Raw genomic sequence first — 23,636 nt, 5'->3', positions numbered from 1 at the left:
ACCTGCATCTCAAGCTTTTCTGATGGGCATATTCACAGTATTTGTATAAAACCTTGCAAGGAAGGTTCTACTGTCGCAGAATTCTTCCCAGTTCTAATCTTAAAATTTTGCTTGTGTAATGTGAGGCGGGTGCTTTGTACTCTATACTTGGAAGATATGGGGCATGGTCACTGGGGACTTCGTAATAGGCAAGCCCTATCAAAATACACCTTGCCTGGCCCCTGTTCATTGCAATGAGATTTCCACCAGGGGACTTCCACATAGATTGTGCCTATAGTTACTCTCTTCCTTCTTTCTCACACCTTTTTAAATAGCTAAAAACGGCTCATGTGAGCCCCACAACATCTTCGGGAGGGGGCCCAGATTTTCCAGATAGACCTTTTATTATCTATTCCATTCCTTTATGTAAAAACAACAACACCCAGCAATCTAGTTCACTTTTCTACTACTTCTTTGTCTTTACCAGTAAATTGTGAAACTTGACAAAGTTGTCTCTATGTATTGTCTCTAACTGTGACTCACTGGAAGTGCAGAAGTTTTGCGTATGCTATTCCTTCTTCCAAACCTTCTTTCTTTCCCTTGCACTAGGAAACACGCATAATAGCTTTAATGAAATTAAGATAATGGACAAAACTGCTGAAATTATAATCTTGCACAATTGCCCTTGCATACATCTGTCTGCACATATATTTATTGATATTTCTTTTTAAAAGGTAAGTGATACAGCTGAAAAGCCAATTTGCAAACTGGTTTTCCTTTTGTGTGTGCGTTAGATGCAGTATTCTTGCAGTGTAAACCCAATGCTCCTCTTCCTAATCATTTAATTTAGAGCAGTCTTGAAAAGTACAAAAATATGGCCTAAGAACAAAATATTCTATCAGAATCGCTCAAGACCACTTGAGTGGCAGGTATAGTAAGTTATTCTTCCTGGAAGGAACTGTTACACACCAAGGGCAGTTGAATGAGTAGGAAATTGTTAAGTTCTTAGAATAAATTATAGATCATATGAACCAATACTCTCAAAATCAGCCATGCTCCGATTGTGACTCCTCACTAATCCCTGAAATTAATTGAATACTTCCTTGACGTTGTCACATTCAGAGCTATTTGACCCCCACTTTCTTCAATGTATTATCATTCAATCATCTTGGGTGATTATCAAACACCACATTTTAATTCTACTCCAAGCCTGTAATAGATTAGCCTTTTTGTATTTCAGTCATGGCCTTACAGTCCAGTTCCATACTATTGGAGATCCAGCAGCTTAGAGAACTTGCAAAACAGCATCACTTGCAAAATAGCCATATAGCTGTCTCAAGACACTGGGGAAAAAATACAGGAGTATAGGCATATAAGTGAAAAGAGTCTAATGTAGCATCAAACACAATTATGAACCAAAATGTACTATGGTGAAAAGTGGCAGACTCTGTTCTTCTATCACTTTAGTATGTTATCTTGGAACATACTCCTCCAGAGTTAACGCCAAAATGAAAGCTGCCCTGACAGGCTTTCCTGAGAAAGTTGAAGCTGACTCGTTCTCTCCTGCTCCAAAGAGAAATTAGAAATTGAAAGGAATCGTATCTGGGTTAAATATTAGGAGGAACTTCCTAACAGTAGCAGCTGTTTAACAGTGTCTTTTCTAGAGGCCTGTCAGAAACATTGCAGCTGCACCCTGTATTGTAGATCATGCACTGAGCTGGGGGTTGAGCTAGGTGACTTCCGAAGCTCCTTACCAACTCTAAAATCCTGAAATCTTCCCTGATCAACACGGGTCACATCCACTCCATACATTTTAAACACATTCATGCCACTTTTGCAGCCATGTCTCCCCCCCCCAAAAAAAAAATCATGTGAAGTGTAGTTTACCATGCACAGAGGCACAATTCCCAGCACCTCTTAACAAACCACAGTTCCCTACAGGAGTTCTGGGAGAAAGCCAAATGCTTTAAACATATGGTGTGGATATGATCATAATCTACACAGAAGACACGCAGCATCACAGAGATATGGGCTGTGTTGCCCACATAACCAATTCAAAGATAGAATTCGAGATGGTAGAGAATCCCAAATAGTGGAATCCGAGATAGTGGGGTGAAACCCACATCTCATTGTAGTCCATGGAAAATCTTGCTTTTATTTCTGTGAATCATATCCACAGCATGCTCTGACTTGTTCTTATGATCAAACAAATTATTTACACAGCGGACCTTTATATAGGTGGGTTGTGGTTCTTTCTGTCTATTTATAAAAAGTTATATTTATTTGGGAGAGCGAAATTGCTAATTTTTTTACCAACTATATATCTAATAAAACTATTTAATAACGAATGTACTGTACTCCTCGTTTAACTCCTATTTACTAATTTGGCTGGCTTCCAAAACTCCTGGGGGGAAAAAAGACTGACCATTTTTAATAGAATATAATGTATTTAGTTTCTGAGAAACTTGTTAGGTGTTGAAGTGTTTTAACTGATTTCACTCATATTCACAGCAATGCAAAGAGAAAGGACAATGAACAGATTAGAAAATCCATATGAATAAAGAAAGGTAGTTCAAATGCTAATGAATAAGCACCATTTAAAGTTTAAAAAGAATGTTTCTGATTGAAAACTTAGTAAATTGTGGATATTGTAATCCCAAAACTACCTGTTTTAAAATAAAATAAATAAATACTCTGGGGTGGTATTTTACATATGTTTCTGTATTAAGAGACAACTGCTGCTTTGTGATGAATTTCAGGTTAAAGAAAGGAATCAAGCCCGAGATGTTTTTGTTGTGTTTTAACTGGCCTAGCATTTAGACTTGTAGTACTGCAGATGCAGTGGGATCTCATTCCTGCAAGCCTGGCAATGCAAGCTGGCTTTATCCTGCTCATCAGAAAAGCCTTCATCTCACTGCTTTGCTTTCCCAGTCCCAGTGCATCCACAGTTCCTACAGCCCATAGAATCCAACCTTGTTTTAAAATATCGTTTTAATACACTGAGTGCTGTTTTATATTGCGCTGCACTGGAATATCTCTCTTCCACACCCAGCTTGACTGCCTTCCTGTTTTTGAAAACCTCTCTATTCAGTGTTTGCTCTCACTCCCGAGAGCTTGTGTTTAGTCCACTGATAGTGCAGTGCTCTCTCTAGCAGGTTCAGCTGTTGTTTCATTGTTTCAGATGCTTACTGAAAAACAATATACTGTATACCAATACTGAAAGTTTTGTGGTTTGCAAAGCAATGGAACATAATGGTGAGGAGCATTTTGTTTTGTAGCTCATGCTGCTTTCACACTCCGGCAGCTGACTTTCAGGCTAGATTAACCCCAAGGCTAAATATGCTATTGAACAAGGCTTGGACCCCACAGTGTACAAGTACAGCCATGCAGTGCTCTAAGAGCATGTAAAGTGTGGGCTGGGCCTATATTGCATGCCTTCATTCCATGCCAGTCTCCTTTCAAATTCCACTCTTCTCTGAACATGGCAGCTGTGTGCTTAATCACATGACAAGGGAAGAGTGATATCATGTTCCCCAGTTAAGTACCAAAAGGCTGCAAAGCATGAGAAGCAGGATAATGAGCAGTATGGGACTAACGGGACACGAAGAGGATGCTTTTAGGGGCTTAATTGTGCCAGAGCCAGGCTCAAGATCTGTTTCCAGCACAAGGGCTTAACCCTGGAGAATATGAAGCCCAGTTTCCACTCTCAAACAGGACTCCCATTGCAACCACATTTGGGGAGAGATCACATGGCAATAGCATACCTCTTACCTAACGTCACAAAGTATTGTGAGACAGTTGAGAGACCACACCTCTCCACTCCACCCTGAGTTGCACGAAGGGCAAGTCTTCTGTATGTCCAGTCCCCTGTTCCTGCAAAAAAATATAGGCTCAGTGAGGATTTTTTTGCCAGTCCATCTGATTTGGCTTCGGTGGCTTTTGCTGTTCTTGTTGGCCTTCTTGTATCGATTTGGGGACAGGGTTTATGTTCTGTAGGAACTGCCACAATTGGTGCTTTAGCACTGGGCAGCAAATCAGGGTTAGAGATATTAGCAACCCATTTGGGAGTCACCTTAAGGGCTTTGGGCTACTAGAAATAACTGTATCCCCCTCTGGGTCAAAGGTTAGGTAAAGGTAAAGGGACCCCTGACCATTAGGTCCAGTTGTGGCCGACTCTGGGGTTGCGGCGCTCATCTCGCTTTATTGGCCGAGGGAGCCGGCGTACAGCTTCCGGGTCATGTGGCCAGCATGACTAAGTTGCTTCTGATGAACCAGAGCAGTGCACAGAAACGCCGTTTACCTTCCCGCCGGAGCGGTACCTATTTATCTACTTGCACTTTGACGTGCTTTCGAACTGCTAGGTTGGCAGGAGCAGGGACTGAGCAATGGGAGCTCACCCCATCGCGGGTATTCGAACCGCCAGCCTTCTCATCGGCAAGTCCTAGGCTCTGTGGTTTAACCCACAGCGCCACCCACGTCCTGGGGCAAAGGTTAGTTGGGGTCTATTCTGCCTTCCACCATGTGGTTTTACCAAGCAGGAAGGTTGGATGCTGCATGTTGATGAGGAATTGCAGCACTAGACTTAATGTCCTCTTAATGTGAAACTGTCATAAGTTGGTAAGGGCTTTTTTCACTCAGCTCAGTACATCTGGTTTCTGGTACCTTTCACTTCATCTCCACTGCAAGGATATGTAAAGAGAAGATAAAAAGCCTTCATCAGCAAGGGGCTATAGAGTCCCCCTGCACACCAAGGATTAGAGGGAAGAGCTTACAGATCAAATGCCAGTAGCTGGAAACTGCAGGAGGGGAGAATGCTTGGGTCTTGCATGCAGGCTTCCCAAAAGGACACAGGGCTAGATGGGCCATTGGCCTGATCCAGCAAAGCTCTTCACATATTCTTATATTCTTAGAGGTTGCTATTGGCAGGTAGATTTGATCCTAAATATGTAGCTTTCTGGATCCTTATTATTTATCCAATGTATGCTTGCTTTGATGTTTGCCCTGACTAATAGCTCAGATGGGAGAGCATGAGACTCTGAATCTCAAGATTGTGGGTTTGAGCCCCACATTGGGAAAAGATTTCCACATTGCAGGGGGTTGAACAAGAATAGATAATCCTTGTGGTCCCTTCCAACTCTACAATTCTATGATTCTACTGTGGTCAAAAAGAAAAGAAAAGGGGATGACAAGACCTTGCATTAATGTGCAGTGAACATTATATAGTTTAGAAATACATGATGTTGGGGTGGGGGGCAGATCCCATGTTTCATGCCTCATTCCCTGGTAGCACTGTTGGAGGCAGTATGTCTCTGAATACTAAGTGCTGGGGTGCACAAGTGCTATAGTGTGCGTATACTGCTTGTGCGCTTCCTACAGACATCTGGCTAGCCATTGTGAGAAGAGCATGCTGGACTTAAGTGGGTCTTTGCTCTGATCCAGGAGGGTTCTTCTTAATGTCATTATAGCGTATGTATTTTTTACTACTTGTTACTTTGTTACTTACTTTTTTACTGGCATGGAGGGAGGAGAGGTGCTTGTGGGATTTTAGTTGATTAATTTATGTTGTCTTGGGAACCAAAATAACTTGATAGGTCTTCATTACCATGCAGCTTAACTTTTTTGTGACTGGCGGGAGGCAGGGAACATCTGCTGCTCCACCCCAGGTACCAAAATGCCTTGGGCCATCCCTGTTCAGAGGGCATTCCCAAGCAGAGGATGAGGAGGGGCAGGGGCAAATGTTTGAGCCCTGGAGATCTTTTTTGTTTTCCAACCTTATACCCCACCTCATGTTCAAAAGAATCCCAAAGCAGCTTTTACAATACAAGACATAACACCCAAATAAAATGTATAAAACATGCCATGTTTCATTGCAAAAATGAAAACGTGTGGGAATGAGATCTTCTACTCTTCTAAAGCAACATGCCCTGAACTGGTGCCCTCCATTAAGTTTTGAACTACAACTCCCAGCACTGGGGCTGTTGAGAGCACAATACACCAGGTTGGGGTAGACTTTCCTACAAACCCGGCCACATTCCTGAAAAAATGATTTTGTTTAAGAACACACCTGAAACACAGAGAAGAGGATCGTCCTGACCATCTCTTTTACACGTGTGTATGAGATGACTCCCTATAGATCCCCAAACCTCCTGCCAAACAGAATCAACCCAGAGCACCCAGGGAGTTATCTCCTTGTTGGCAGATTCCCCCTCCTTTCGGATGTGGGTTTTTTTCATACCCCCCAAATCCTTGTTGCACTTGGAAGAGGAGGATCTGATCTCTGCACCGTGGAGCGCCTGAGCTACTAACCGGCAGCCAAGCATTAAATCGCTTTGCAGCAGGAGGAAAATGAAGAGGGGCGGCGGGGTAGCACATCAATAAGGTCCGAATGGAGCGTTGGAAAAGTATGAAGCGCTCTCCTCGCTCCCCACCCCCGCACCCCCGTTGGTCGGTCCCAGTTTCTAGGGCTTCCTGCCAGCCGCGTGGCTAGGGCCGCACCAAAAAAGGCTGGAAGCGGGGGGCGTGGAGGAGGAGAGAGGCTGGGCATCCTGCAGACTGGACGCTTCTGGGTGCTGCCTGGCCCATCGGCCCTTTGGGCTCCTCACGGGCGATATCTAGGCGCAGGAGGCGGCATGGCGGCAGCCGGCATGAGTCGGACGGAAAAGGAAGTCTTCCGGCGTAGCCGCCGTGGGGATCGCAGCCCCGTCCCGACGTGCCTCGTCGCCGCCTGCGCGGTTTTTCTGGCTGGCGAGCAGCGGGGGATGGAGGCGGTGAGCGGGTTGCAGGCGTCGGGCTGTGCGACCTCATTGGCCCCTTTGAGGATCTCTCTCTTTCCTTCTTTCTGAAACTTCCCTGAGACCTGCGTGGCCTGAGGGAAGGCAGAAGAAGCAAGGAAGTCCTGACACATACCACCAGCTCCCACTTGGCATGAGAGGACTCAGTCAGCCTCCTTTTTATATAATGTATTTGTTTTAGTGTTTAACTTGCAAGCCACCTTGGGTTTCCTAACAGAAAGGCAGTATATAAATCCAGTCAATAAATACACTTTGAAGCCACAGGTTGACCCTCTTTGCTTTTCAAAACCTTGAGGTCCTTCTCCGTGAAGCCTAGCTCTGCTCCCTACCCCCTTGGCAAGACCAGTGACAGTGGCCCTCTTTTTTCTCCTCTGGAAAGTACATAAAGCTGAAGAAGCAAAGTTGGAAGAGGGACACCATGGCTGTACACACACATCTGTTTGCCCAGCATCAAGCACACTTGGTTTGGGGAGAGGTGTGCGCATGATGTTTGCCAGAGCTATTCTGCAATTTCTTACGAAACGCTGCATTTCGACGCTTCCTCTGCCACCCCTTCCAAAACAAGTTTCGATCCGAATTGAGAAAAAGAACAGCCTAGCTGCGTTTTAAGCTACTAAATGTGTGCACAGTCTAGTTCTCACTTCCTCTTTCAGCTGTATGGGCTTTTCAAAGCTCACATTAACTCTTCTAAACCCTCCATTGATCCCTTGGAGAAGTAAAGTTTGTGCGCTCACTTTTTCTGTTGAATGAGGGTGGGCTGATAAGAGGGAGTGACAGGTGACAAGACGTGGGGGGTGTCCATGGCACTCACACCAAAAATCCAAATGTGTTCTTGGGCCTAAAAATGTTGGTGACCCCTAACTAAGAGTTTTTGCATGCCAGAGCATTCAAGAGACCACGTGAAAATGCCCACAACTCCCCACAGTAGGTTTTGTGTATTGTGTGTACAACTGCATCAGAATGTAGAAGGAATAGGTTAACCTGCAATCCTTTCTAGCAGCCTCCATTGTGGAGGAGGTAAAGTGTGAAAAGAACAAGCAAGTTGAACACAAGTCTGCAATGCAAAAGAAAAAATCAAGGCTGCAATTGTGGGCTTGTTGTTTATCTGTGACTAAGGTCCATGGACCATAGTAGGAATTGCTTCCAAGTAAACAACCCAAGACTCAAACTGGCTTAGACTCGATACAGTTAACAGGGTTTTGATGTAGATACAGACTATCAACACTTTGTTACTGCGTACAGCAATACAATGAATGGCACCTCCATGATTTTGTGAGTTAGGAACATAGAAAGCTGCCTTATTTTGGTTAGACCTTTGATCCATCTAATTCAGTGTTGTCTATGCTGACTGGAAGTGGCTCTCCAAGCTTTCAGGCATGAGTTTTCCACAGCCCTACCTGCTAATGCTAAGGGTTGAACCTTGGATCTTCTGCATGGAAAATGTGTTCTATCACCAAGTTATGGCAACAACCTAGAATAAAACATTCACACACATAATTCAGTTAGTGATGCATTGTATATCAAATGCTGTGTATGCGCACATGCACATGCATGTGTGCATGCGTTTTCACCCTCCTTGCTTCCTTCAGAAGTTCCAGTGAGGCTGTTTTATGGGGGCAATTTTTCTGTGAGAGACTTAAGGCCCCTCTTGTAGCAAACTTTATTTACAAAATATACAGGAGGAAGAACAGCAAAAGTCACCAAGCAACACCCGTCCATCTTCCCAACATCCTTTACCAGCTACAAACCTCTTAGCAACCACTTCTAGTAACCTCAGTCTCAGATTTCTGTTTTCCCCTTTTTGCTTATATTCAAACACACACACCCAACAACAACAACAAAACCCTACATCTCTCAGTGTCTGCCTAGGCTGGTTGGGTATGATAAACTCCAGTGAATTAGGGTAGCCAATAGCATGGGAGTAGCCAGGATTTATTTTAGGAAGGGGGCACAGAACTGAGTTATATGTGATGCAGTTGGTTGGTTAGTTAAATATTTTTATTTATTTACTTGATTTAGGGGGCCTGGCTGCACGTATGGCCAATTGTCCTCAAAGCCATTAATCAGGAGACCCTCTTTCCACCATCAGATGTCAGGTTGGAGAGGTCCTTTAGCATGATCAAGAAGAATGACTATATCTACACCACTAGGAACTAGAATTACTTTGAATCACAGCCCTTACAAAGCTTTAAAAAAATCCAAAAACCCACCCGTGTTCCAAGCTAAGATGGTAGCTCTGTTGTGATGTATTGACTCTGAAAGGTTGTCCACATAAGACTCTTGTGCTTCTTGTTCAGCACCTTAACATACAACTAGAATGTAGGTAGAAGTACTTTGGGGTGGGGAGCACCATGTTGACCAAATATATTCTCAAGGGACTGTATCCAATGTTGGTCAAATTCAGAGCAGACCCATTAAAATTTGTGATCAGGACTAACTTAGGTACAGTAATTTCAATGGGACTCATCTGAGTGGTGGTCTTTCCATTAAACATGCCACCAGCACTGCTATCATGATCCCTCTGATTTAATGTATCTATTGAAGATGAAATAGCTGTAAAGTTATGGAGCTCCCTCCTACTGGAGCTACAATTGGCCTGCCCAATACTGTAATGTTTTTCTAACACATTTATTTACTCTGTCGTTTGAAGTTGAGGCACTAGTTTCGAGTCTCTGGGACTGTTCTATGCTGTCAGATTACTTTATTTTAATGCTAATTTTTTGCTATTTTAATATTATCATTTTGTTTTATTGTATGGTTTTATATTATGTTGTATACTGCCCTTAAGATGAAGGGTTGTCTAGAAATAACAGTAACAATCAGTATAAAGCATCTCACATAATATGCTAGTTTGCATTTATTTCAGTCTAGCATTCCAAATTTGGTGTGGTTCACTATTATGATAATTCAGCATCTTGGATAATTTAAACAGTATTTACTCAAAATACTCAATCTTAGTTGCTTGTTAATACATAGTTTCTAAGTGATATCAACCAGTTTGCCTAAAGCTTTACAGGAACTGTTGTCTTCAAGAATTTTCATATTATTTGCTTCACGAATAGAGATCTGCATTTTAATAATGTCTTACTGTTCTGCTTTTAAACATTCAAGGTGCCGACTAAGAGTTGTAAACTGTGAAGTAACTACTATGGAACAGCTTAAGTAAAGCACTGAAGGTGGATGAATTTGAAATACAGAGGGTGTATGTGGTGAGTGTTTCATATTTTAATTCCCTGCCTCCTGCAAGATCATTCAATATTACAAAAAGCTCTATTTATTGCTTCCTTTTTTGGATTTAGGGCTCAAGCTAAACTCTGCAGTTGTGTGTACTAAAAGGTATACGGATGACAAAGCTTCTCCCTAATCACTACTTATTGTACATTATATCGTTTTAGCCATGGCATGCCACGGTATTTAATATACATGTGTCACCCTTTCAGCTCCTACCTTTGAAAATATATTTTACAATTAATTCATTCCACAAGAAATTATATACATTTTCATTCTCCCCTACGGATTGTGAAATATTTAAATTACCCTTCTGGAATCTACATCCTATTATAACAAGATTTTGGGAATTTATATGTTATGGGCAATTATAAAAGCAATATGGATTGAAAGAATATTCTGAATGATTGGAGAACAAATACAGTATTGTTGAATAAAATCTTGTGGGGTAGATCAATCTATAGCCTTGGTTCCTCTCAGGGTGGGTTGCTGTGGCAACCATCCCAGCTTACATATATATATATATATATATATATATATATATATATATATATATATATTCCCCTAAAGCTTGTTTCAAGAGCTGTACCCAGCATGGGCCAAGCTTAAAAGCAGACAGATGTAGAAAGAAGTGCTTTCGTGAAGTACTCTTTCAAGACAGGCCTGTGGTAGAGAGGAGCATAGGAAGGCATGGGGTGGGGCTGAACTATGAACAGAAATTGGAACCCAAGTCACCCAGGGTTAGGATGTATAAACTCTGGGGTATTCAGATGTGACTCTGGCACTCTGTAATTTAATTGTCGCTTTTGCAATGTAAATTGGCAGCGCTGTTTCTTTTGAAGAAATAAACATATGACTATCACTCCAAATTGAAGAAGGGAGGGGGGGACTCGGATAATTACTGAAAGGGGATGTTAACTGAGCTCACCATGAAATAATCATACTTGTAAGGGAAAGAGACACTTGGCTGCACCTCAGCCCATGGTAAGGGTATGGAAGGGTTGATTACTCCAATAATTACACCTCCTGTTGTGCATTTTTCCCCCTGTGTGTTTTGTTTAATTCAGATGTACGTTTCAGGTGGAAGGCTGGGAAATGGTGCAAGATTTTCTGTTTCCTGTTGCCAGCAGGCCTAGGCCTAACAGGAACCCTTAATCTTACCTTCCTGGAAGAAATCCAACGGGGATTTGCTGCCAATTATTGGCTGTTTGTAACACATGTTTTTAAAATAATGGTCTGGAGGTGATGGTGTTTCAGTGTAAATTATATTGAATGCTAAATGACACAGGAAGATTCTTGAGGTGTTGTAAGAACTATTTTTATTTGAAGTCTAAAAATATTCTCTACTGAGTTTCAAGAATGAAGGAAACAATTTGACTTCTATACTGCTTGTCTATGAAGTACTGAGACACTTTTTTTTTTTAAGGGGAGGTGTCTTATTCATTGCTTTGGGCATCTTTGCTCTGACTGAAAAATAATGTTGGCACAAACCACTGAGTATCAGTCCCCAGGATAAGGTCATGTCTATTTAAAAACTGGGCCCTAATAACCTAAATATGTAGACGATGCACAGGACATATGAAGCCGCTGCATATATTTCTTTCAGTGGTGTCATTCTCTGATTTGGGGCTATTGAGCCAAAGTAGTGCTGACCTTTGCCCTGTCAAGCTGAGAGCCTTGCCTTTGAGACATTTCAACACTTTGCAGCAGCCTCCCCCCAAAGAAATGCAAGAAATTATAGAATTTTGCTCACTACACTTGGGTTGGCTTCATATATTTCCCCCTCCCCTTATTTCACCCTCTCCCAAGTAATTTTGTGTTGTGTGTTTAGCAACATACCAAGATGACAGACACTGTTGAGTTTTGTCACCCCTTGTCCAAGAGACAACCATCTTGGTGCATATAATTTCCTGCATTTTTTTCAATGCCCCCAGCTTTGCTTTGAATAATTTCAGACCAGTTTGGGCTATGTGAACATACAGTTCCTGGGTTACCATAGTTAAGGATTTTCCAATGTATTTCTTTCTCTGTCTAAACAGCAGCTGATAGCCTGTAGATTGAATTTTGATCACCCTATTTTTGTGCGCAAAAAATAGACACTTTGAACAAGTAATAGCTTCTCTAGTCCTACATCTACCATCATGATATCTATGAGAGCCAGTTCCTAAATCCCATCTCAGAGCCACTACCAGACTGTTTTTATTCTGTGGATAAGAATTCAGTTGCAGATCTGCAAATTCACTTTGCGAAATGAAAGTGGATTTAGCCTTCTTGCACAGCAAATCCACTTCCCCCCAAAATTGGACATTTTCAGTAAGGAAAATGACTGGAAAGTATGAGAAAAAAAATATTTTGATACAAAGTTGTATAGACTCCCCACAAACAAATCAGGATGAGTGTGCAACAAACAGCCAACATTGTACAACCTCCCCGCAAACTTTGTGAAGAGAAATCGAGATGAATGCTCAATAGGTCACCTGGAAGCAAGTTTTGTCCTACTGAGCACTCTACTGCCCTTCTAGCACATGCTAGAAATCTGAAATGACAAAGAAATTGTGGGGACCATAGATTTTTGTTTATAGTCAGATTCATTACTGACCTCTATATGAAGTCAGGTTATGGTAGGCTCTTAGGTCTCTGTTTCTCTATGTTCATGACTTCTTTCCTTGGGGGCAAACTGGCTTCAAGGGTCAGGTGGTGCTGCAAGTTATGAAAGAGACGTTTTCTCTCCATGGAAGAGCCAAGCCTCCATTCATGCCTTGCTTGTCTCCTTGGAGACAACCAGGGTGTGAAGGGGCAGATGGGCCTGTGAGAGTGAGAGAAGGAGTGTCCTCTCTCCTAGTGCAGGCTGGTGACTCTGAAAAGAATTGAGCCATACCCCATGACCATGCAGCCGCTCCTCCCGCAAGCAATGGGTAAAAGCAATGTTTCTCTCACTTCTAATTTCTCCGGTCTTAATTTCATTGTTGTTGTTGCTTTGGAGAATGAAGTCCTCATGAAAATTCATAAGCATTTCACTATGAATATCTCCTAATATACAATTTCCCCTTATGTACATATTTTTGCCAAAAAAAAAAGCTTTCCTGTAATATAATACAATTTTTAATGCTATTTTCAATTTTTAATATGTGCATGTTTATTTACAAAGCTGGTGCATCATGGTCCTCGATCCAATTTATGGGGCTGTGAGGTTAGACAACATTATGTGTTCGCTTCTTCTTCTGTGACTTTGAACAGCCAGGTATCTTGAAAGGAATTCTTGGTGTTACTGCAATTCAAGACGGATCCTACAAAAAGTTACATGATCTACCTTAAAGCCCGCAGTCCAGATCCAAAGGGACCACCTAAACCTGAAAGCTGAGGAGAAAACGATGTGCACATTTCATCAAACCTTTAAGCACTTTGAAGCTCCGTTGATTTCAAAAGAAGAGATTAACTCTCCCATTGAAATCAATGCAGGTTAGCAGAAGTTTCTCCATGCATTTGGACGTTTTGATGGCTGCAACAGCAAGTAGTTATTTCCATATGTGAAACAGCCATCACAAGTCAAACACCATCTCACACCATATCAAGCACAATGATTTTCAAGTGAGGCAGCTCACCACAATCAGTGGCAAGTCACTGTGTGATGCATTATTGAGTGGTGTGCATTCATACATGCATGTGTCAGGAATGTGGCTGCATAGGGACGAAGTGATATACAGTCAATGAGCAAATTGTGCAGGGGTTCCATTCTTGGACCCCATGCGTGTTAGTGGAGAATGTATCAGCACACCCCACCCCACCCCATTCTGTTCTGCCCCTGTTCCACCCTTTCAGTGACGTGTTTTCTGACGTTTTCAGTCATTTCTGGGTTTGGTGCTGTGCACACATGTGCTTTTATGCATCTTTTGGATACATCTTAAGCGGCCGTTGCCAGTATTGTGAATTTCCCCTAGAGCTTGGTCCCAATAATAGGTATACATTGAATCTTGAAACCACAGAGGAGTTATAGTGTATCAACCTTCATAGTGCATTGCAGCATGTCATCTGTCTGGGGTAACTAGATTTTTCCTGTTGTCTACACCATTATCACGTTAAAGGTGTTTGTTTTGTTTGTCACTGTGGAAGAAAGAGCAGGGTTGGTGCTGAAAAGAAATGCTAGTGCTGTATGACTGAACGTGTGGCAGTTATCAACAGGCCCACATTGTCCTGGATACTATTTGATGCTGTGGATTTCAATCCTGAACAGTTTCTACATTGTTTCAAAACCAGTTCCTGTTAAAAATGTAATTTAAAAAATCCCAAATACTGAACAATGGTAAAATTGCTCCTCAGCCATTTATGGTGTGCCTCTTATACCCATGACAGAGATGTGTCTGCCTGTTGAAATACTAGAATATCAAGTCTTTCCAATAACACATGGATCAGTGAAGCAATAAAACAATATCACGTTGCTCTTAATTTACAGTCTTACCTTGTATTGTGTGCTATGATAATTGTCACTATGATGTGCAAGAGTTTTGTCTTTGGTGTTCAATGGGAACCGGGAGGTTCCTTCTCCAGGCAATAAAAAGAAGTTATTCTACATTTTCTGGTCTTTATGCCCTCAACTCTGGAAGTTCACAGGTCCTGTATTTATTTATTTATTTATTTATTTATTTATTTATTTATTTAAAAATTCATTTATAAAGTTCAACATGTCTGCATACATATACTCTAAATATGTAAGAAACCATTCTTTTGTGGTGCATCCAAACTGATAGGTGCTTGACCATATGAGATGGCATCATCATCATCATCCATTCCTCCATCACAAAAGAGGAGTCATGCCATGGCCAGATTGTTGGATGTGGACATGAGAACCTTAAGTTTAAATCTGCCCAGCACCATCATTGTGCAGTGCTTGAATAAAGCTTCCCTTTAGCAAAAAAAAAAAGTGCAGTATCTGATGGGAGTGATAGCAATTGTAGAAGAATGGCTGAAAGTGGATTCTCTCTGAAACAAAGTCATGTGCTTCATAGACACCTCCTGCTCCCCTCCTGTTCAGCTATAGATTCCTTAGTCTATCTTTTCCTTATGCTACTATCTATAGTGTCATCTGTGTGCCAGGTGCTGGACAAAACACTGAAGTCTGGTCGAGAGGACTTGGCAGCATTTGAATTACGTAATATGTATAAAAGGTGTGATCAGAACTTAGAACTTATCTTAAACATTCCCATCATGGTGATATACCAAACAATGTAAGGAAGGATTCAGATATCATACAAAATGCTGGAAGGTTCACTCTTCAGTGGCATAAATCCTAACACCCAGAAAATAATGCTCAAGCAGAAGCAAATTATGTTGAATTGGTAAGTGGGCAGAGCAATCATAGGTGGTTGAGGACTCTGTGGCAGAGAAACTGCAACTTTATAAGTTCTGCCAGCAAGGGGTGTGTGTGTGTGTGTGTGTGTGTGTGTGTAGGAGACGGGTTTTCCATTCCCAAGACCCACCACTGTTCTATTTTGGGGAGTGTGTTCAGTGAATGAGAGGGCCTTGGATCCAAGACCTGTCCTCTCCAGCATTCTTGAACACCCTGTTTCTGGCCTTGCTCCTTTCAGAATTACTACTGGTAAACTCTGACAGCAGCAGAAACTGGTCCCACACCCAGAAAGCCTCTGCCTGCAGAGAGGGAGGTCTACACCACCCAACAGCTTCTCAGCCACCCTTGCAGGGAACAGAAGTTCAGACCCTTATTCCATATAAATAATTAGCTACCTTTCCATTCCTTTTCTTTTTAAAGAAAGCCACTGAATTCCAAAGTACAGATACTTTTCTTTTTCTTTTGGCAATAGGGATATTTAATTAAATATATACTTTTATGTTTCCGTTAAAAAAAATACAAGTGGCTGCATTGGTTCATGGGGTTGGGGGAATCTAAAAGTTAACAATATGGTGATATGCACAGTAGGAGAAATGTAAATGTTTCCACGTACTGAACAAGCTTCAAAGCACCCCAGCACTCTTCTTCAGATGGGTTGTTAAACAACAAGCAGAAAAAGAGAGGAGGAAAGAAAAAAGATGGTCTTGGGTATCTAAAAAACAACAAAAAACTCTCTATTTGCCCACATTCTGTTTTTTGTTTTGCTTTACATCCAGCCTGAAGAAGCATTCTGTGGAACGTCAAAGCTTGCTCTCTGTTGTGTGACATTTCAGTTGGTCTTAATTAAAAGGATTATCCTGCTCTTGATTTTGGATTTAACCTGGATTATCTCTTCTTTTCGGGGCCTCCAGGTTGTGAAGTAGTGTGAATATTTAAGCAATATTCATATACCTGAATATTCATGGTGAGAGGTGAGGCTGCAGGGAACCAGGCAGAGGGCCTTTTCGGTAGTCACTCTTGCCCTGTGGAACACCCTCCCAGCAGATGTCAAACAGATAAGCTGCTATGTGATTTTTGAAAGGCATCTGAAGGCAGCCCTGTACAGGAAATTTCTTAGTGTTTGATGCTATATTGTGTTTTTACTGTTTTTTGTTGGGAGCTGCCCAGAGTGGCTGGGGCAACCAAGACAGATGGGTGGAATAATAATAATAATAATAATAATAATAATAATAATAATAATAATATGCCCCATGCCCTTAATTTATCACCTCTGTAAAAGTCATGTTTTATTCTGTATTTGAACGCAACGAACACCTTTCCTCCATTCCCACCCCCCTCCGCAATGAAAACACAACCCTCCATGTACAGATCAGAAGGCAAGTGCCAAAACTACGACGAATCCAGAAAGCAGACCGTCGTGGAGTTTCACAAGTGATCTACCGCCCTAGAGAAACAAGGAGGAAGGTCAGCAAGTCAGCCTGTCCCCTTTCCGAGAGCGGCCACTTTAGGGCCCAGGCAGCGCTTCTTGGCCGCGCTGCGGTCGCCAGGCAAAGGGGCAAGGTTGCTCTCAAGCTCTTCCCGGGCGATGCTCTCGCAGAGCTGAGCTGGTGAGCTGGCACAGCGGAGTTTGCGAAGGCCAAGTGAGGATCTGTTCAGACGGGGCACCAGGGAACGCGAGCTGCTGCCAGACGAGCGAGCACGCCTAGGCTTCCCCCGAGGAAGGGAAGGAACCGTTATTTTATCTTCCAGCCACCCCGACCCAGCTGCCCTACTGGCAAAGCCTGGCGAGTTTTATCTGGCTTCCCCCCCCCCTCCCCAAATCGTAGGAGCATCCCGCTTGTTCCCCCGGAGCCCGCGCGCCTGTTTCCTGTGCAGTTTGTTTGGAGACGTTCCGGGTAAGTGAAGTCCCGCTGGCGCGGGGAGACGGAAAAGCCTCCCGAGTTTGGGAAGTGGGGCTGCTCCACTTTGGCGAGAGCGGAGTGGAGGGTCCGCGAGGAAGGCGCAGCAGAGGTGGAGGGAGGAGGGGGGCAGAGGAAAGGTCAGCGCGCTGCGAGAAACGAAACCCCAACAGCAGCCTGCCTCTCGCCTCCCACCCCGGCTGGGTGAAGGCTTTCGGGCAATGTTTTCAGAGCACGTTGGAAAGTTAGGCTGGCTGGACAGCGTGGAGCGAGCGCTGCCGCCTCCGATGTCGACGAGATGGTGCTGCCGCCGCTAGCGGCGGACTTTCCCTTGCAGTGCAAGCGGGACTCCCTCTGCTGCTTCCTCCGAGAACCTAGCCGCTCCTCCGATCTGCTATCCCGTTGAGCCGGAGGGCTCGGATCGGAGCCCATCCGGACACGCACCTCGCGTTTATCTGCCGGTCGATTCCCTGCTTTAGCCTCATCTGTCGTTATTGACCTCAATGGGCAAACGAAGACGCCACGCTTCCTAAGCATTTAAGCAGCTCCCCCACCCCAGCTCCGTCCCCTCGCCCTCCTGGCTCCACATCCATCCCATCCCGGCCAGCCAACCCACCGACCACCGGTTTAAAAAAGAAGTGTTGCCGCTGGGGACCTCCGGGCGCCCTCCTTCCTTCCTTCCTTTCCTCCCTTTCCTTTCCTCCCTCCCTCCCTCTTAACTTCCCAATCCACGCGCGCCTGGGGAGCTGCCGGGGTCGCCTCTGGCCGAGACCACTTCGCTGGCCCAGACGACTCCAACCACGATCTCGCGCGCCCTCTCCTCTTCGCCCCCACCCGCCCCTGTCCAATATCTTTTGGGGGCACAGACAGACCTGATCAGGAGGGGGACCGGCATCTGCCGGGCGGTGTTCTCCGCCTCTCTGCCGCGCGATCGCTTTGCTCGTGAATAATAATAATAGTAATAATAATAAGGATTGTCATCAAAGCTTGTTCCGTGGCAAATGCCAAGTCCTTCGACTCCCCATATCCACTAACCAAGACGTCCCCCCCCCCACTATTGCGCGCGCTCTCTCCCTGCCTCCCCCCCCCCCCGTGGTAAAAAACTAAAATTAGCAAAATGTCAGGCATGGCAAGATTGATTCAGCCAAGATGCAATTATCATTTAAAAAGTGCTTGATTGAGGTGCCTGATGTTGGGTGATTTATTCTGCATACCATATACATAATTAAAGTAGGGTAGTGGAGTAATTTATCAATCTCGTTGAGACTAGAGAGGGGCGAGAGAGAAAGAGAGAGCGAGAGCGCTTTGCCATCGCCTCTTCCTCCCCTTCTAGACTCCTAGCTGGTCTCTCGCCTCACTCTCACTGTGTTTGTTTTATTAAAACGCTTTCGGGCTGTGATCCCGCCCCCTTTTTTCAAGAGTGAAACTGATTATTTCTCCAGCTCGGCAGGAGAGAGTCATTCGTTTGGGATTGTGGGAGAGAGAGGGGAGAAGAAGAGGAGGAGGAAGAAGAAGAAGGGAGGAGGAGGAGAGGAGGAGGAGGGAGGACACAAGCAAGAGAAGCTTCGCCGGGCGTGTAGTTGTGAAGCTTCCTTTCCCTGCCTCTCTCTCTCTCTCTCTCTCTCTCTCTCTCTCCTCCATCCGTGATGTTACAAAGCCTGTGAGCTGTTCTTTTCCCCCACTCGCCTCCTGTCACTTCCTTCCTAGACGCTCTCAGGACGATTCCTGCTTACTTTTAATCCGGCCAGCAGCACGGGCACTTTCGCCTCCTGAATCCTCAGATACACACACACATACGCCGCCACCATCGCCAGAGAGCTGCTGGCTGCTCATTGGATTGCTTTGCAAGGTTGTGTGTGTGCGCGCGTGTGCGTTGCGCGCGCGCGTATGTGCGGTTAAAGGAGGCTGCATGTTGAACCAGGTGGTGAACATCTTACAAGGCTGGAAGAACTAACGGCTCCCCCCACCCCTGTTTCCTCCTCCTCCTCCTCCTCCTCCTCCCCACCACTCTCCTCGGTCTCTTGTCTCTTCTTCTCCCTCGGTTGCTCCCAAGAAGGGGGAAATATCTCAAGGACTAGCCTGATCATCCAGCCCTTTGCAATGTAAGTACACGTGCGATTTCATCGCGAAGTAGCATAGACTTGCTCCTTCAGCCCCTCGTGGAGGCATTGCAATGTTTTGTATGGCAGGAGGCTTAGCATGTACTGGGAACGTGCGTGGCGCAGATATAGCGTAATCGGGTGGCTTTAAAGTAACTTTGCACTCAAATCCAACATAGTTAAAAGTTGCAGAGAAATTGTGTCTCTTCTCTCCCCCCTCCCCTCCCCATCCTCCATCAGCTGCATGAGTATTTAAACTTTCATGAAGTTAGTTCACGTCATTGGTGTGTTTTGATATTGTGAAGTGCACTCAGGTTTGTTTGTCTGACCTTGGAGTACTTGCCCTGCGAGTTATCAAACAGTGCAGTGAAGAAATAAGCTGGCATAAGTGCAAATGGCCTTTTCAACTCGGCTGTGTGCAGCACATCACTTTTGCTTTAATGCCTCGGTTTTCGATACAGCATCCCTCCCAGAGCATCTTTTTCATTTGCACACTTTGCTTTGAGATGGGGGAATCTGGGAGATCCGAATGGGGAAAGCTCTCTCTCTCTCTCTCTCTCTCTCTCTCTCTCTCTCTCTCTCTCCAGCCTTTCCAACTTTAGCTGTAAGTTAAGCGAAGCTAGATTGCTCCCTGGCAAGCTGTCTAACTTCATTATTTATCTAATTTTCACCCGGTTTTAGTTTTGTGTGGAGGAGGAAGGGAAATCTATAGAAGATAGTGTTTCATTATTTGAAAATAGTTATATTTTGGAGTAGCTCAATAGACTTGACTCGGGAGATCATGTGAGAATAGTGTTACTTTAATAATGCTGTTTGTCTGAATTGTAGAACTTGTTGTTTTCATATTTATGTAACTGGCCAAGCTTGTAGTGTCTCATCTTTAGAGTAACCAAGATAGGTCTTTTAGAATTAAATGCTTATGGTACGCACCTCATACCTGCTACTGTTTTAAGATGATTAAGCGGAAGAAGGGCATTCAGCCAATATTTCAGTGGTGGTCTATAGATTCCTAGCTCAAGACAAAATGCTTTTTAGTAGCATATATAAAATGAAACATGAAGGCCATTGTCTTAAATATATATCAGTACCTTACATTTGCTTTACTAGAGGATATAAAAGTGTCCAGTTGGCCAATTACGTTAGACAGATATGTGAAGCCTGGTTTTTTCCCCCTTTCCCAGTGGCACTTAGCAGTGGCATTGTCATTATAGAGTATACATATTTATATGTAATATAATAATGCTAAACCCTAAGGCATAATAGAGGCAGGGCATAGGAATATAATCACCTGTGAACCAAGACCTATTTTTTACAGAGTAATTTCAGGAAGCTACTTCAGTCCTAAATAAGGTTCAAGGAATCTTTTATCATAATGTGTTACTTATGTTTTAAGGAAGTTATAGTCAATAAAATGAGCATCTTTTGAAGCATTTATATGTCCCCCCTATGCTTCAGTGCGCATTGTATCTATTCTTAATATTATACAAGATTACTCAGTGCCACTGGAAGCACTGGAATATATTTCACTAGCTAAAATCCTCAAGATTTGGAAAGCATTGCCTGCAATCTAGCAAAACATACGTATATGAATTGTTATTGTATGTTATGATATTAGTTTCGGGGGGGGGGGGAGTTCTATGATTTGATCCTGCACATCTTTCTATGAGTTAGATTTCACAAAACTGCTTGGGTGACAATAGACAACTCATAGGAATGAGTAAAATGAAGCTGATAAGCAGAAAGAAATCTCTTTTTGACAGGTTCCAAATATGACATAAATGATTAGATAGCCATTTTATCCTTGCTGATAACTGCATATAGTTGGAATATATGAGTTTCGCTTTTCTCTAAAGTGTGCTAAATTATAAACACTGCACCTATAGTGAGGTTGTCTCAGAAATGTGTACCTGGGGTTGCATTACAAATATCATTGTACAGAATGCAGTTAAAGTTACTTGTTTGGGTTGCCTGTTCTGGAATCCTTAATGTGTGTAATAATGACAATGTTGTACCCTCATGGTAAGGATGTTTACTTGGAAAAGAAGTTGTAGGCAAATAACTCGCTTGTTGATAAATTCTTATGATAATAGGGCAGATGGCTGACTTTTCATAAACCATCATGTAAGCAGGTACCTGTCTTAATATACCTAAACTATATACATTTATATACCTAAAGCATATATTCAAAGATGTAAAAATATTTTTGTCTTGTGATTTAAAAATATTAAGTTACTCTTAGGAGTTACCAGTTCTGAACTGAAAACTAATTAAGTTCTATATTTTCCATTTATTACGTGGATAAAAATGGGTAGCACCGCACTCCAAAACGCATTTACTAAGTTGTAAGTTCTGTTGAAATCTATGGAACTTGCTTCTAAAGGAAAGTTATTTGCCAGTGTTGTTGTATTTAATAGAATTTGTTCACAATTATTTTGCTTTTAAAATGTCTTATTTGTAAGAAGTAAATTTTTCAGAAGTTTGACACACTAATCAAGGGCATACTATCTCTACAAGACAAGCAGCCTTTTAAATGTTTTCAGCAAGTCATGATTTCATGTCAGATGCCAGAGAGAATGATCACTTTAATAACTTTCAGACTTTAACCTGTTGGACATAGACCAACTTCTTAGCTATGTAGCCTAACCAAAATTAGAATAACATGGATCTGAGTGGTTTTAAACTCTCTGATTATTTCTATATGAGGTTCACAAAGTTCTATTCATGGAAATAAAAATAGTATCTTCATCATTTCTACACATCATGCTGTATTTTGTGTAATGTGGGTTCTTTCCCCATGTTAAATTCAAGTTTTATGTAAATGTACGTTCATGGCTACCCGGCAAGTTAAATGTTATAAATGAAATTCAGAAAAAGTATACATCTTGCTAAAAAGTTTGTTAACTAACTGAAGTGTAGCAAGTTGTGGCTTTAAATGACTGATGGCATAGGTCTGCAGCATTTATGTTTGTAAAGTACAACGTATATACTTTAGAACTAGTTGACGCAGACTGCAGAAGTTGCAAGTGAAATCTGCAGATATTCAGGCACATCCCCTTGCTTTTTGAATATAGTAATTGGTTTGCTGCTCTGAACAGATTTAAGTTAATCTCCTGAGAGCTGACGGTCAATATGTTACATGCGGACAGGTGATTAAATCCCAGTATCTTCAGTTCTGTACCTTAATCTCAACTGTCGCATTGACTGCAGTGCAGTAGAGCTTGGCTGTTCGCTGGGATTTGTCATCTTTAGGAAATCAGAGCAGCTTATAGAGACAATTCACAAAACCAACAGTGACAACAAAGTCTTATGTGCCTTACAAAAGGAGGATTAGGCAGTTCAGATGTCAACTTGATTGGACAGAGATAAAAGCTGATTGCTGCTGCGTGGCAAGGCACACTTCATTTTCAATTGGTTATTTATTACATAAGGGCTACTATAGCATGATTGCTTAGTCATTGTTAAGTGCAATTGGAAGCATGGGGAAATCATTTTTTTAAAAAAAAATGGAGGGGGGATTGCAATGTGATCATTCAAAAATTGCAGCTTAATGGTATTCTAATGCTTTGAGAGCTCAGTGGCTGTGCAATTACGATAGAACCTTAAAGTTTTATGTAAATGCACTACCTGGTTATATGAACCTTCTTCCCAAGTAATCGTTCAGAAAGTCAGAGACTACACCTATTTCTTACTGTACCTCTATAGCAAAATGCAACGTAAAGGCACAGTGAATCCTCTAACAAGTTTATTTTGGAGGGTTTCTGTTGGAATCATGGAGATTGCTATGGAATAATTTCAGGATGGCAGCTATTTTCCTCAGCTTATAATTTATTTATTTTTTATGTGTGCAAGGCTTTTAAACTCTCTTCCTCCCGGAAACTTTTGGTTATCTTTTAGAATGGAATACTCAGTTGTGTTTTTTGTATTTGGATCTCTGGAGGGTTAACTAATATTTTTTGAATTAAACTTTGGAAGCACTGAACGTTCTAGCTGACTAATTGTCTAGTTTCTCCCCTTTTATTAAAACCTGATAAAACCCAATGGATACCTCTTGGTGTCTTACGTGGTGTGACCCCAATGAGTCAGCCATAAATGTAAACATACCATTCCATTGCCTTTGGCAGAGGTAAAGGTGATCTCTAAAATTAATACTGATACGCTTAATTTTTTTTAGTGGTGGTTTGTATTTTTAGAATTTAAAATAAAACACTCATTTAGCTATAGATTTCCCCCTATTTGTCATATAGGAAATTTCATTTCCTATGTGTTTCTCTCTTGCCCTCATCCTCCCCGCCCCCAC

At 42.6% G+C, this 23,636-nt stretch overlaps 1 protein-coding gene across 28 annotated transcripts in view; it reads left to right on the top strand.

Annotated features, from left to right (window-relative positions):
* MEF2C (myocyte enhancer factor 2C) overlaps positions 1 to 23,636 on the top strand; it is a 164,641-nt gene that overhangs the window by 2,888 nt on the left and 138,117 nt on the right. For 13 of the 28 annotated variants that reach the window (XM_083576970.1, XM_083576988.1, XM_083576976.1 and 10 more), the window contains exon 2: positions 9,882 to 9,979. The gene's annotated coding sequence lies outside the window, so the exon portion shown is untranslated. Of the gene's footprint in view, positions 1 to 9,881; positions 9,980 to 16,750; positions 17,238 to 18,752; positions 19,343 to 19,923; positions 19,944 to 23,636 lie in introns of those variants that run through there. The other 15 variants (XM_083576997.1, XM_083576994.1, XM_083576984.1 and 12 more) reach the window with 11 other exon arrangements.

The sequence above is a fragment of the Podarcis filfolensis genome, assembly GCF_964270895.1.
Source record: "Podarcis filfolensis genome assembly, chromosome: 11".
NCBI classification, from domain to species: domain Eukaryota; kingdom Metazoa; phylum Chordata; class Lepidosauria; order Squamata; family Lacertidae; genus Podarcis; species Podarcis filfolensis.
Note: the sequence above shows the minus strand (reverse complement) of the source record. Positions and strands in the feature narration are given on the sequence as shown.